Source organism: Amblyomma mixtum, chromosome 9 (assembly GCF_055824585.1).
Source record: "Amblyomma mixtum isolate Tamu chromosome 9, ASM5582458v1, whole genome shotgun sequence".
Classification (NCBI taxonomy): Eukaryota; Metazoa; Arthropoda; class Arachnida; order Ixodida; family Ixodidae; genus Amblyomma; species Amblyomma mixtum.
The window spans coordinates 829,129-843,878 of NC_143020.1; the positions used below are offsets into that span (position 1 = coordinate 829,129).

The 14,750-nt window shown below is 44.2% G+C and overlaps 1 pseudogene; it reads right to left on the minus strand.

The window, feature by feature from the left end:
- Positions 1-4,115: 4,115 nt before the first annotated feature.
- On the minus strand, positions 4,116-14,274 carry LOC149328031 (uncharacterized; annotated as a pseudogene).
- Between the last annotated feature and the right edge of the window lie 476 nt (positions 14,275-14,750).

A 14,750-nucleotide genomic window follows, 5' to 3' on the forward strand; every position in this document is an offset into this window, starting at 1 on the left:
CATGCTAGATTTTTTTGTGACAAGTCCTGTTTCTAGTCTGCCTACAAGCATTTGCTTGCATACTGTTTCCAGTTTCTTTTTTCACGCATTTAAAACTTTTAAAAATATGCAGTCCCGTAGACCCCTTGGCAGCTCTTGCTTCAGCAGGTCCTCACAGTACAGCTATACATGGGCCACTCCAATGGGCAACAAATGCGACGAGGCCTTGCAGCTCTTGTTCTGGCTTGAAGTTAGTAGGTTCACTGTTCAGCTGTGCATAGGCCACTCCGCTGGGCAGCGAAAGCGACAAAGAATCTTCAGCGCTGTGCCCAAAATAAATAAAATACCTTAAACTTCTAGCATGCGGAAAATTTAGTTTCCTGAAACTAGCTGTGTGCATCCTAAACTGATTTCAAATGAACAGGGTCCATGGGCATGCTTGGACTAACTATAATACAGCATGAACGCTAACTTTTACGCTTTTAGAAATGAACAATGGAGCCTGTTTCCTCATGTGATCTTTCTGTCCTGCTTCGTTGTACAGTTTACGAATGCCAAATTAATAGTAAAAATGAGAACACACCACCACTGGTTTCGAATTTTTCAGAATGTCCATTCACCAGACATCACAAACACAAAATGCAAAACAATCTTTACATCTATGTGGCACTACAGTAGAAAGAAGGTGGAAAGATTAGATTCTCGACAGCACAAAACGAACAAGCCAATCTAAAAGGAGCCTTAATCTGCTGTAGCAGACACAAACAGCTATCCTCTCCTCCAGCTTGCCCCTTGTTCATTTTATGCCTTATCTCTGGACTTCATTATAAAATAAAACAGGCAAAATATCTCGCACCAGTGGACAAGCCAGCTATTTTGTAATGGCAGTTTGGCTGAAGTGAATAAACAAATTTTCCACATGGTTATCTATCACGTAGGCACTACAACTCATAAAACACTGCAGTAGACTACACAAAAGTTGTGCTTCAAAATCAACTCAGTCATGACATAAAACCTTTGTTTTTGTTTTCAATTTGCCCGCTTAAATGCAACTCTATTTCACTTGGGACAGACACTGCAATGATCTAATAAGCTGAATGGCTTGCCTTCTGGACTGTCGCAACACATGTAGGCAATCGTATGCTTGCACGTAAACAGAATGTTCCTGCAGCTTAAATTTTCAGGTATAAGAGTAAGAGGTATGTGAAAAATTAGGGTGATGGCTAAGCTTCACCTTAACAGTAGACAAGATAGCGTCCACACTAGTAGACACTAAGAGCGCCATCACAAGTGTTCCCCCAGTGACCAGTAAACTAACTGTTTATACCTCATGTGATATGCCATCGCTCCACAGTACCTCCAGCTGCAAGCACACCTGATGGAAACTTCATACATCATAACAGCCTACTCCTTCCCTGATGGCCTCTGTGAAAAATTGACACTTTCTGAATTTATCAATTTTCAATGTTGAATCACACCATTGATTAAAATTATCGATTAACAATCTCTATAATCAAACAACGCATCCGCTAGCTGGTCGCTCCTGTAACGCGCTCAACCGACAGCACATCATTGCCTTTGTGTTGCATGCCCACCTGGCACATAAAGGGCCTGGGTTTGTGCTGCAATACACGAATTTAACGAATTATCTCTATTTTACGAAATACCCCCAAGAGCAACCTCCTCGCTAATTGTACCTACATTTGGACCCTCCCCTACCTTCATTTGAAATTTCTGAGATTTTTTCCAGAGGGATGGAGGGGTTTGCCGGATTTTCAGGAGAACGAGCTCGTTAACTATAGTGTAAAAAGGCGGATTCTCTACATGTTGAGGCAAACATTTGGTAGTCTTAGGTAAGAGACTCCAAGTTCTGACAATAAAAATTGGTTATCACAGTTGCACTAGTACAAATTCATGGGACACTATCGAGAACTTCCAAGTAGAATCTTCACTGCTATAAAATCAGCACAATAGCAACAGATTGGCGTTTGCCCCACGCATGCAAACTGCATGCTCTGCTCATTTTCAGTTTTTGTTAGAGCGGCTGAATGCTCCCTTGCCTAGGCATTAAAATGTTTCCAAAGTTCTATCAGAAAATATCACGCGCCATGTGAAATAGTTGCACTACTTCAGCCCATGCAAAAATATAGCACAAATTTGGCAACATAATGATAATACACAATGAAAATTTTGAAGCATAGGAAAACTGAGTGAAATACCTTTCCAAAGCATCTCGATGCCTCGCAGGGGCATGGCGAAGCCAATCTCTGATGGCAGTCTCAACCACGAATTCACTGCAGTTGTGCACAGCAGTCGTGGCAGCTACCAAAGACCCCATGAAAATTAATGAGCATACCAAGAATGCCTGCTTCATGTCTGTACATTCAAAAACAGCCACGCAGCAATGCTGAGCATTCAATTACAAACTACAAAAACGAGAGGCAATACGAAACTTTCTAGCGTCAGCCAGAGGTCTACATAGAGAGGCTGCTTGCGCAGCCCACATCGCAGCCCACATTTCCTACATTTACAGAGTAACATAAGAAAGCAAGGCAGTATAACATATGTAAAAGAGGGCAAAATAAGGGCACACATAACGGGGAAGAAATAAACTGCAATGAATCGACTGATTACAGATATGTACCTTGTTGCAGTTAGGTGGTGCTTGGCCCTTGCAATGGGTCGACGCAACCTGTGCGACTTTCCACGGCTGTAGAAAGAGTAATCAAATGAGATTTCCAGGATAAAACAAAGCGTTAGACATCTTATTTCAAGGATTACAAAAAGGTGGCTCCTTCCGCATCTGCACTCCACGTTTTGGGGGCACAATAAAGTGTCCACCAAACATCCATCTCTGCAGAAAATTATCTTATAAATTTATTTTATGACTAAGTTATGCCTTGCAGCACTTAGGCTGCACTTCGTTCTCGCAACACACCGATCGAAAATATCTGTGGCAAATCACACTTCAATTGAGGTAAAAGAGAATCCAGCATCAAATGGCGGGCTACTTAATACTCTGCGTGAATTAAGGACCGGTGGCTATTTCAGCCGCTAAAATTTCCCGCCTTTTCGAGTAATCACGACCAAAGCAAGGAAGGTAATGTGGCCGGCTTCGCGTACGCGATACAGGTTACAATTAAAGGCATTCACTCAAAACGGCACCTTCTCTGGAGAAAATATCCTGATATAACACTCGTTGTTTGATGTCTGAGTACCAATTGCTGCAATTGACCATACGACAGAGCAATTAAGCAGCTATCGATTCATTAATTTTGCAAGACGACGCAAACCGTGGCACTTCGATATGGCTCTGGGTATAACAAAGAGCAGTAAAACCTACTGCATCAAACGGGGGGTGACAGAAACTTCCCGCCTTTTCGTCACACGTAGCCAACCTGCACAAAAACAATTACCGGAAACTCGGATGTGCCTTGCAGCAGCTAAAGGGCAGTTCGCGTAGCCACGTCCCGTACGACGCACCTCAGGGTGCTCCGGCTGCCAGAGCTGCCACACACACAGCCGCCACTGCCAGCACAGATTCGCAACAAAGAATGACAGCGAAACGCCAGTGCTACCGCATATCCTCGTCGCTAGCCATAAATGCACCCGCCGTTACGATGGTTACGAGCTAAAGCCAATAAGCCCCTCTGGCCCCTCATTACGAGCGTGTTAACTTAACCTACACAAAAACAATTATGCACGCCCCCAGATATAGTTGTACACACAGTACTTACCCATAGAGAAAAATATTGGTAAAGAGCGGACACTCTCATAGGGCCCAGCGGCCCAATTTACTGCAGCGCACCAAGCGGGCGGTCCTACACAATGCAAAGCAGGAAGCAGTAGGAGTTGTGAAACGACAACCGTATGCTCATTTCTTCAACCTGCAGAGCAACGAGGGCCTCTACAAAAAGCGCTTATGTGCAAAAACATAATGTAAAACATGGAATGCACTCGATAAATTAGGCGGAACCTAGAGCAATCCTGCAGAAGCTTGCACATTGCTTGCGCACTTAAATCCAGTCCCCCCCACCCTTCAAGTACTGTGGGCTGACCTTCCATCCTGTGTACTTCTCTGAAAGATTATGTTGAGGCACGTTGGTTCCAAGTTCACCGTATGCTTCAACGCAACTTTAACCTTTAAATTTATCAAGTGGTACACCAGAAACAGACGATTGAAAGCGAACTTTGTCTAAATTTCTGCTCACAAATCTCACATGCCAGCATAAACGAATTCTACAATACAGTTTCACAAACTTCTGCCGGCACTCAAGAGAACAAAAATCAAAATCCCATTGCATTGGAGATGTCGCAGCAAAACATGACAAACCCTTTCTAGATGTGCAGTATCCTCAACCAAAGCAAAGTGGGTCTCAAGTGCTTGCACAAATGTGTATGCCCTTTGCGATGGTACAGTTAAATTTCCAAACACTTTGCCTGGTAAATGATCTGCTTTCAGCATCGTAAAATAATGATGAGAACCACTCAATGTATTGTCTTCATCTTTCAACAACTGAGGGCAAATGCAATTCTTTGCATATTTACCAACAAAATATTTTACCAAGAAGCCTGCCACGTAATAGACAAGAGAATTCTCAATAACATGAGAGTGGTTATCCGCGGCTAGCTCTGAAACCTCTTGCAAGGACGGAAAGTCGTCAGCAGGAGCCTGCCCAACATTATCAACTAGAGATGCCCTGCTAACAGAGAATGGTGAACATTCCAGTAGAAGTTCACATCTAACCTCCTCAGCATTACCTTATTTAGAAAGTTTGAACAGTTTCTGAATGCAAATATGCTTTAAACCAGAGATAAACTGGAAAACATTCGGATTCATGTTGCAGCCTTGCTTCTGCCTAATGTGTCCAAACATATTCTCCAGCGAATCCGGCTGCAGCCGAAGGGTGAGGAGGTACAAAAAATTATGATTTTGAGAAAGATCACTCCAAAGAAGCAAAACAGCCTGGATAGTTATCTGCCAGCCTATGATTGTTTGTGGCTGACGCTTGACAGCAAACTTCCACGTTTTAATCCAGTGAGGTTGATCTTGAAGGCAGTGAACAAGTTCGTCATCACCTCTTTTAATCGCATAGCGATATCATTGCGCTATTGTTTTAGGAGTTGAGCTGTTCAGTGCATCAAAAAGTTTATCCATTCTTTTGCAAAACTGCGCTGTAGCCATTGCTGCTGCGGGCAGCTCCCCTGCATATATTAAAGCCATAATGACCAAACTCACTGAAGCACCCAGTACTTGTGCTGCTCTGCTTACTTTCATATTAGAAAACGATTTTTGAAAAATGTGCCGCTCGGTCAGCTTTGGGGCTAAACGCAAGCGCAACTCGTGGGACAAATTGCAGAGGCGCTCAATGTAAGCCCAGTCCACAACCTCTTCCCCAATTAGCAACTTGTGAGCTTGCACATTATTACGAGTAGTTTTAATGAGATGGGGCAAGTCAAAAGTAAAATATATCCGCTCACCCCTTCTTTCAAAGAAAGGCCTGTCAACAGGCACGTCCAGCTGATAACACAAGCTGATTTTTGATGCCCCTTGGTCGCAAACAAGTGCTTTCACTGTCAGTTTGGCTATTTCTTTAAGTTTATCAATAAGGGACATGAGCAATTTACGCATAATAGGTGCTGGTGTTGACAATTGTAAATGCTATTGGCTGAACCCACCTCTTGGAGATTCCACCCACCAGAACAACCAAAGCCTTGTCTGCAATTGTCGATGTCCACACATTACCATCATCCACAAAGCCATGAATAACATCCTGACTGGAATCGTGGCACAAGTTTTTTTTCTGTACTGTTTCATCTAAGATCAAAGTGCATGCTTGATCTCTTTTATCCCAAGTCTGATTTGCCGCTGAAAGCGACTCAATGACCCCAGGAATCACACCTGGTTTCATGTTGACGTTCGCCAACCATCGTCTCAGCGAATGCTGGGTTGGCAAGGTGAAAATGGGTGCTAAAAATCTATACGCCCGTGGTCCACGAAAGTGTAAGTGCAACGCAATTTTTTTTAGCCACAAAGGAAATCGTTTGTCTTTGCCCCTTGGCTTTGAACGCACGTGTGCAGTGAGTAGTTTAAACACTTCGTCAGGGACAAACGGCCGAAAGACACCTAGTGCCCTCGAAATAGTTGGCGGCAAGCTTTGTTGTTGTGTGCGCAACCTTGCGATGGTCTTGCGGGAGCTCTTCACATTTGCCTGCAGCCTCCTTATAGTTGCTGTGGCCCTGAATTTGGAATACTGCAGACAATTTGTGTATACTGAGCCCATTGCAGGATCGCTGCCAAGAACTGCAATAGAAGAAAAAGAATTAGCAATAAGGTCAGTCTTGGCACAATGCTTTTTAATGGTTCCGTCACAGGAAACATTGCTTGCAGTAAATGCAACGTATTGCATTATGGTTATTTTTGTATGAGCATAATGCACTCTGCGCAATTCACTCATACAACCCATGTACACGACTGTCCCGAATATAACTTGTCCCGGAGTAAGATTCCTGCATGTGAAGTAAACGCTTCGAGTGTCACACTATGCATTCAATACTAGCTGTGCATTCAACCCCTAGTTTCCTGTGAATGCACAAAAAAACGTCCACGTAAGCATTTGCCGCACATTTGTGTAAACAGCCGCCTTTTCTTTTTGAATGATGCTGTTACCGACATCTGTAGGAACACGTCAGACAAATGACTTTTACCTTATCTGGATGAATACAATGATGGGAGCTTGAGGGTTGAGGAGATATCTAAATTAATTGAACATAAAAAGGCATTGCTTCAGACGCATGTACCAAAACAGTGAGGGCAAACCTCCGACACTTTAATGCATGCAGCTCCCCACACAGCACCAGCAGCAGTCACTAATGTTTCCAGCCAACCAGTGCTTTGCTGTTCTTTGTTTTCTTTGCTGCACCCAATTCTGCCAGCGTCTTCTCTTTCTGACCAACAGGTACTATGGGTATAAGCTTTTGCATGTACACAGCCATCTTCCTTGTACTTGCGCAGCAAGTCGCAAGCTCACTGAAAACATGGCCTCTCTTACCAGCTTATGAGCCTAATGACAAAGGTTTGTTTGCCTACCGTGAATAGGTGGGAAAAAATGAAACTAATAGTTCTCATTATTACATGAGGGGCACTGAAGCGCATTTTGACGTTTTCTGCAGAATACTGCGGCTTGTTTGTTCTTAACGCATGAAATTTAAGATTTTCTACAGTGGAAAGTTATGTTTCTGAGGTCTAAAGGGAACACAAGAGCCGAACACAACGTCATGGAATACACAAATTTGCATTGGCACATGCAATTCAGGTAGTAACAGTGGTGCTGAGGCAAGCACACATTCCTCTGTGTTCTAGTTTGCAATGCCTCTGTAAGGCATTTCCTGTCATCTCTTGTCAATTGGAGTTAGTGTCCTCCATATTGCAGTTTCACTGAGTGATAGCTGTACTCAGCGTGCCAACCAGCTTGCGGGTCGCAGGACCTTGTCCGGCGCATGCCAATTACCTACAGCCTAGGCAAGGTCAAACTCTACTTATTGACACGTCAACCATATTAGTACAGAATATTGATGACTTGTCGAAACTACGAAATAGTCGTCTAGCCTAATTCCAGCATGGGAAACACGATGGCGACAACCAAACTTTACCCAGGCCACCTCAAATATAAACTTTATACATAACAAATATACTATAAAAATTTACTCGAACTGCATATACGAAACATTAAGGAGCATGTGCAAGTACAGAAGTGAGGAACTATGTTTATTGTGTTGTGTTGGGTTTATTGGGTTTATTGGCGCATAAGCAGCTTAGGCTATCATGCGCCAAGAACAAGGTATGGAAAAATTGGCTTGAGCAGAGTTTGAAAACAAAGTGGATAAAAACGGTGGTGTAAAGGGCCTAAAAAGTTATTTCGTGCAACCTAGTAAAGATATGACAAAATTTTAGAAGAGACTTATGATAAATGCTTTAAAAAGGGTTGGCAACCTCATCAGCCATTCTTGGCTGTGCAAGGATCTCGAGGTCCCCAACCGATGTAATAGTGACCTCAGCCGTTTTCTCGCGACGGGAGGGCGGCTGAGGTGCGTCAATAAATTGTAAAGCACGGGATAGGAATTTAGAATTTTTCTAGTACTTTGGCTTCTTTTAAAAAGTTAAAAACACTTGACTTATCAATAAGAGCTTCTTCACCTAAAATGAATGAGGGATGAAAAGGGATGTGTTGGTTGTAAAACGGGGTAAAAAACTTGTTTCTGAGTGTTTCGAGTTCTATGCATGAGATTAAAATATGAGTTACTGTGAGTTAGTCTCCGCATTTTTCACAGGTAGGTTTGTCTTGTTTTGTTAGTAGAAAGTTGTGGGTAAGGTGCGTGCGTCCAATACGTAAACGACATAAAATAACCTCAAAAAAGCGTTCCTGATGTGTGCATGATTTCCATTCTCCTAATATTGGTTTTATTAACTGTAGCTTGTTATTTATCTGACTATTCCATGTGCTCTGCCATTTGTTCCTCAGTCTGCTCTGAACTAGCTTCATGCAATCATTATGTGGCATGCTTATTGTCTGTGTTTTCTTATTGTGGACTTGAGCAGCACATGTGTCTGCTCTCTCATTACCATGAATTCCAACATGGCTTGGAACCCAACATAATTTTATGTTATGCCCTTGTGTTACGATCCTGGCTATGTTATGTAAGACCTTACCTATTGATTGCATGACTGCATTTCTGGACTGTAGTGCTTTCAGTACACTGAGGGAGTCTGTGTAGATAATACTGTTTTCGATGTTCTTGCTTATTATTTCCTCCGTAGCAAGAAACACAGCATAACACTCGGCTGTAAAAACTGATGCACACTGAGGAGCCTTACTATTTTTTCCCAGTTCCCTTCCACTACTGCACTTCCAACATAACCTGTAGTTTTCGATCAGTCTGTGTAGAACTCGGTCTAGCTATCATAGTTTTTCTTTAGTGTAAGGAACTCTTGTATGATGTGTTCTGCTGGAGTTTCTTGTTGAACTGTGTAAGACTTATATCACAGACCGATGCAAAACTGTACCAAGGGGCAAATGCGTCGCAACGTTCTGCAACGTTTGGTAATGTTTCTGATAAGTCAAGTTCTCGGCATATCTCCTCAAACCGCATTAGCAAAGGCCTGGTTGCTTGGGGCTTGTTTGTAAATATTATTCGAGAAGGGCATGTTGTGACGATTGAATAACACACGTGTTTTGTTCATGACCTAATTCTAAGAATGTATGAGCATGTAAGTGCTTTTCTTCTATCTTCTAGCGATGGCTCATTTGCTTCAACATGAAGGCTCATTACCGGAGACGTTATGTATGCTCCACAAGAAAGGCGGATACCTAGATTATGAACTGGATCTAATCTTTTTAGATATGAAGGCCTTGCCGAGCCGTACACTATACTTCCATAATCTAGACATGAGCGCACTAGAGAACGGTAGATGTGAAGGAGGCATGCTTTGTCAGATCCCCAGCGTTTCCTTGAGAGTACTTTAAGAATATTCATTGCACGGGAGGCCTTTACTTTCAAGTTGTTTATGTGCGGCAGAAATGTAAGTTTTTTATCAAATGTTATTCCTAAAAATTTATGTTCTTGTTTTACCGGTAGTGTGGCTCTGTTTAGGTGTAAGTTCGGATTGATCTGCAAGCCTCTTTTACGCGAGAAAGCAACAGCAACTGTTTTCTGTGGAGAGAACTTGAACCCATTTTTGTCTGCCCAGATTGCTAGCTTGTTTAATGTGAGTTGTACCTGCCTCTCACACGTTGAGAGGCTGGAGGACGTGCAAGCAATCTGAAGGTCGTCGACATATACAGAATACATAATGGAGTTGGGAATTATTTTCGCTATGGAATTCATTTTCACGACAAAAAGAACGGTACTTAGGATACAGCCCTGCGGTACCCCATTCTCCTGGACAAAGCTCTTCGAAAGGGTTGCACCCAAGCGCACCTGAAAACACCGGTTTGACAGGAAATACTTCAGGCTGGTCAACATCCTACACCCGGACGCCAAGATCTGCCAAGTCGCGTAGAATCCCATATCTCCATGTGGTATCGTACGCTTTCTCCATGTCAAAGAAGACTGCCAGACAGTGTTGTTGATATATGAACGCGTCTCGAACTGTGTTTTCTAAGCGGACGAGATGGTCAGTTGTCGAACATCCTTTCTTAAATCCGCACTGGTGGATGTCACGGAGTTCGCGTGATTCAAGAATGAACATGAGCCTAACGTTGAGCACACTTTCAAAGAATTTTGCTATACAACTTGTTAGAGCTATCGGCCTATAACTATTAGGCGGCTTTCCAGGTTTTAAGAAGGGTACTATAAATGCTTTTTACCAAGCCTCCGGCATCATTCTGGACAGCCATATCTTGTTGAAAAATTGCAGAAGTGCTCCTACAGCAGCTTCGGACAGGTGGGCAAGATAATGTACATCATCCGGGCCAGGTGCTGTCTGTTTACCGGAGGAGAGTACGTTTTTGATCTCCTGAATTGTAAATATTGTATTATATGTTTCGTTTGTACTGCCAGCCGTTGGAAGTTTCTGCTTTTCAGTTGTGTTTTTGTGTTTTAAGAATGACTGTGTGTAGTGTGAAGAGCTTGAAACGCCAGAGAAATGTTGTCCTAGTATGTCAGCCTGTTCATCTATACTTGTTTGTGTTCCAGGGGCTGTTAGAAATGGTACTGTAAAGGGAGAGAATTTGCCGTCTAATTTACGCACCTGTTCCCACATCTTTTTTGACATAATTGAACTATATATGGATGAAACATATCTCTGCCATGAGGCTTTCTCAGCACTGCGACGAACGTACCGAGCTTTAGCTCTCGCCTTTTTAAAATTTAAGAGGTTCTCATGTGTTGGATACCTTCGAAACTTACCCCAAGCTCTATTTTGTTGTTTTTTGCTTCCTTGCAGTCTTTTGTTCACCACACTTTGCGATTTTGTGACACCACTCCTGAAGACTGTGGAATAGCTAACTGTGCGGCAGTTACGATACAATTTCTGAACAATTCGTTTATCTGGTCAATGCCTAAATTATCTAAAACTATATTTTCTAAGGTGGCTTTTGCTCTAAAACGTTCCCAGTCTGCTAAATGCAGCTTCCAGCGTTGCGGCTTTGTTGAGGTTATTTGTGGTGCTGATGTTAAACAAATTCGTACTGGAAAGTGATCACTGCCATATGGGTTGTCAATGACATCCCATTTAAAATCGTTAAAAACAGATGGCGATGAGAAATCTAGATCGAGGGAGCTCATCCCTCCCGAGCTTGGGCAACAATATGTCGCTTTTCCTGTATTTAAAAGACAGATGTTATTTGAGAGGATAAAATCTTCTATTATTTGGCCCCTCGAGTTACAGCGTTCGCTTCCCCAGAACGATGAGTGAGCGTTAAAATCACCAACTACCAGGAATGGCTCCGGTAGTTCATTTATGAGGCCTTCTAAATCTTGTATTGTTATTGTCATGTGCGGGGGAAGATGTACAGAACATATCGTTATGGTTTTGTAGCTAACGACGCTAACCGCAACCGCTTCCAGTTTTGTGTTAAGATTGATTTTTTTTGCAGGGACGCAGCTCTGAGTGACAATTGCGACGCCTCCTGAAAGTCTGTTTGCATGCTCGCGATCGCGTCGGAATGTTTTATAATGTCTCAGGATATCTGTATGTTGTAGACCGAGGTTAGTTTCCTGAAGACACAAAGCTACAGGAAGCATTGACCCAAGAAAATGTGTTATGTCATTGTAATTCCTAAGCAATCCTCTACAGTTCCATTGAAGTAGGAAAGTCATGTTTATGTTTTTGGATAGAACTGAAGGGATTTACTTGTCTTCTGGGCCCGTTATCGGGGTCCTATCTTTTCTTCGCTCAAGAGAGCGGTTCCGCCGCTGCAAAGCGGGCGGATCGGGAGTCATCTCCATAACCTCACTGGAGGTGCTGGAAGACCGCGGGGAAGCCGCGGATGTGTTGGTGTCAGGCCTCCCCCGACGGGGGGAAGTCCTGCGGGATGCTGACCCATGGGCCGGCACTCCCTGGCTTGGAGTTGGCAGAGCAGCTTTCGCTGTCCCTGCCTGGGGCGTGGGTGGCCCTGCTACAGGCGCAGTGGAACTGGCCTCGGCAGGTGCCGGAGCGCTGTGTGGTGCTACGCCCCCGCGCACCACATCAGCGAAGTTGGGTTTGCTGTGAAGGAGCATGAATTGGTAAGCTCAAAACGCCTCCTCGCTTCTTTGAATGAAATGTTTTCTTTGGTCTTTATTGTAATAATTTCTTTCTCTTTTTTTCCAGGACGGACACGCCCTGGAGTACGCAGCATAGTCTCCTTCGCAGTTTGCGCAGCGTAGTGCTGCGTTGCATTCCTCAGACTGGTGGTCCTTTGAACCGCATTTCGCGCAGGTTTTGCGACCGCGGCCGCTCTGTGAGCCATGGCCAAACCTCTGGCAGTTGAAACAGCGGCGGGGATTGGGTATGTAGTGTCTGACGTTGACTTTTAAGTATCCGACATCGATTGTTTCGGGCAAGCTACTGGTGTTAAATGTGAGGACCATGTGTTTGGTGTCTATTTCCTTGTTATATTTGCGGATTTTGATCCTGTGGACTTCAATTACATTTTGTTCGGATAGTCCTTGAAGCATTTCATTTTCTGTTAGGTGGATAAAGTCAGCCTCTGAAATCACGCCTTTGACTGTGTTGAGGGATCGGTGGGGAGTTACGGAGACAGAGATGTCCCCTATGGAATCGATGTTTGAGAGTTTTGAGCACTGGATGCTCTCGCGTAGTTCAAGGAGTAGGTCGCCGCTGGCCATTTCTAATACCTTGTAGCCAGGCCCTAAGGTAACTGTTAAGCATTTGGGGACAAGAAATGGGGATATTATTCGTGCTTGTTTTTCTTCACAGTTGCTGTGTATTACGTGAAACTTTGTGAATGACGGTTTCTTTTTTGCGAAAAAGTCTGTTGCCTCGTTCCGCCCTCTTTTGAGAGAGCGATCAGGTTTGGAAAAAGGGGGAGCCATAAAAATTCTAGTTTTTCGGTCATGGTGCCAGCCACCCACCATGGAGCCCAACAAGGGGGCAGGACAGGAACTTGCGAGCAAGTCCTGCCCACGCCAGCTGTACACCTTAACTATAACCTAATATGACTCAACTCAGGGTAGTTGGTCACACACGGTTAACCCTCGCCGCCAGGAAAAAGAGGAAAAAACGAAGAAAAGAGGAGGAGACAGGAGAGTTGTAAGAAAGAGATAGGAAAGTGAAAGATAGAGGGGAGGATAGGAAAAGGCGACTGCCGATTTCCCCTGGCTGGGTCAGGCCGGAGGTGCCGTCTACGGGAAGCTGGGGCCAAAGTGGTGTGTTGCCTCCGCCGAGGGGCCTTAAATGTCCAAACGCTCGGCATCGGCTCAACCACCAGGATCCCCTTTTTCCCGGACACGGCGATGCCACGCACGGCTAAGCGCGGATGCTCGGGTCCGTGGTGACGCATTGTTCACCATCATCCCCCTGCGCGGATGTCCTTGCGGATGCTCGGGTTAACCCAGTGGTGTCGCCACTCACCAACGTCTGCATGCTGCAGACGACCCCTGCGGGGAGGAACTATGTTTATGTTTACAACAGTTCACAAATCTATCGAGTGAGCTGTACCAGCACTTAAACCATAACTTGGAAACTTTACCACCAGCGGGAAAACGGTGAACAGACAGACGTTCCGCATGATGAAACAAGACACGATAAACATTCAGTTCAAAAGTCACACAAAATCAACGCTTCCCTAACTAATTTTAAACTGTCTGTTCTTACAATGGGCAAAAATGATACAGTGTACACTATCCGAAGAATATGCTGCATATGCTTCTGAACACTACTACTGAAAATGCTACTAAGCAGCTTTAAAGGAACAAGCACTAACCAACGCAGCTGCTTTCTTGAGGGCTTGCACCGCTTTCAGCCAAGTCAGGAAAGCGGCTGCTGCTTGGGGGAAGAGAACACCCATGATCTGCCACGTCTGTTGTGGTATGGCCATGGTCGATGAGCAGATGCGGCGCTGCAGGCAATGGCAGAAAACATGAGCAAATGTCTCATTTGTACTGCTTTGTCTCAAAGCGATTCAGGCTACGCGAGACATGCTGGTGAATGACTCCGGAAATTTCGACCACAGGTGTGCATTCATGCGTGCTGACATCACACAGTACATAGGGCCTCAAGCATCGAAATCTGAATGGGATCGAACCCACTCCTTTGAGATCACCAGCCAGGCACCACCAGCCCTGAGCCATCACGGGAACTAATCAATGTTCAGAATGAGTACGGCAGTCATACGAGCGCACATCTGTGAATGCAGTGCCTCTTGCTTGAAAAACAGTGTGGAAAGGCTCAGCAGAAGAGTGAAATTATTGACCATGAAGCAAAACAAACTCTCAAGCCAACTGAAGTGAACGCCCGTAATACAGCTGAATCCTACATAATTCACTGCAATCCAGTAGAATCCACCTCTGTTCCAGAACAATACGCCATAACCCACCATAATGCAGCTTTACTTTCCTTATGATGTAAGGATTACCGATGAGGCCACCCTCCTTTTTGTGCCATCTCCCTACACAGACGCCAGCGGCTTTTCTCGTAATGGACCATTAAAGCTCTCGCCTTAAAACGATATCAAAAAAAAAAATTTAAACCGCGCTTTTTGGTACAACTAACGTGCGAAGTGCAGTTAGGACAGAGAAGCAAAGCCTCGCCACTGCAAACCGCCGTA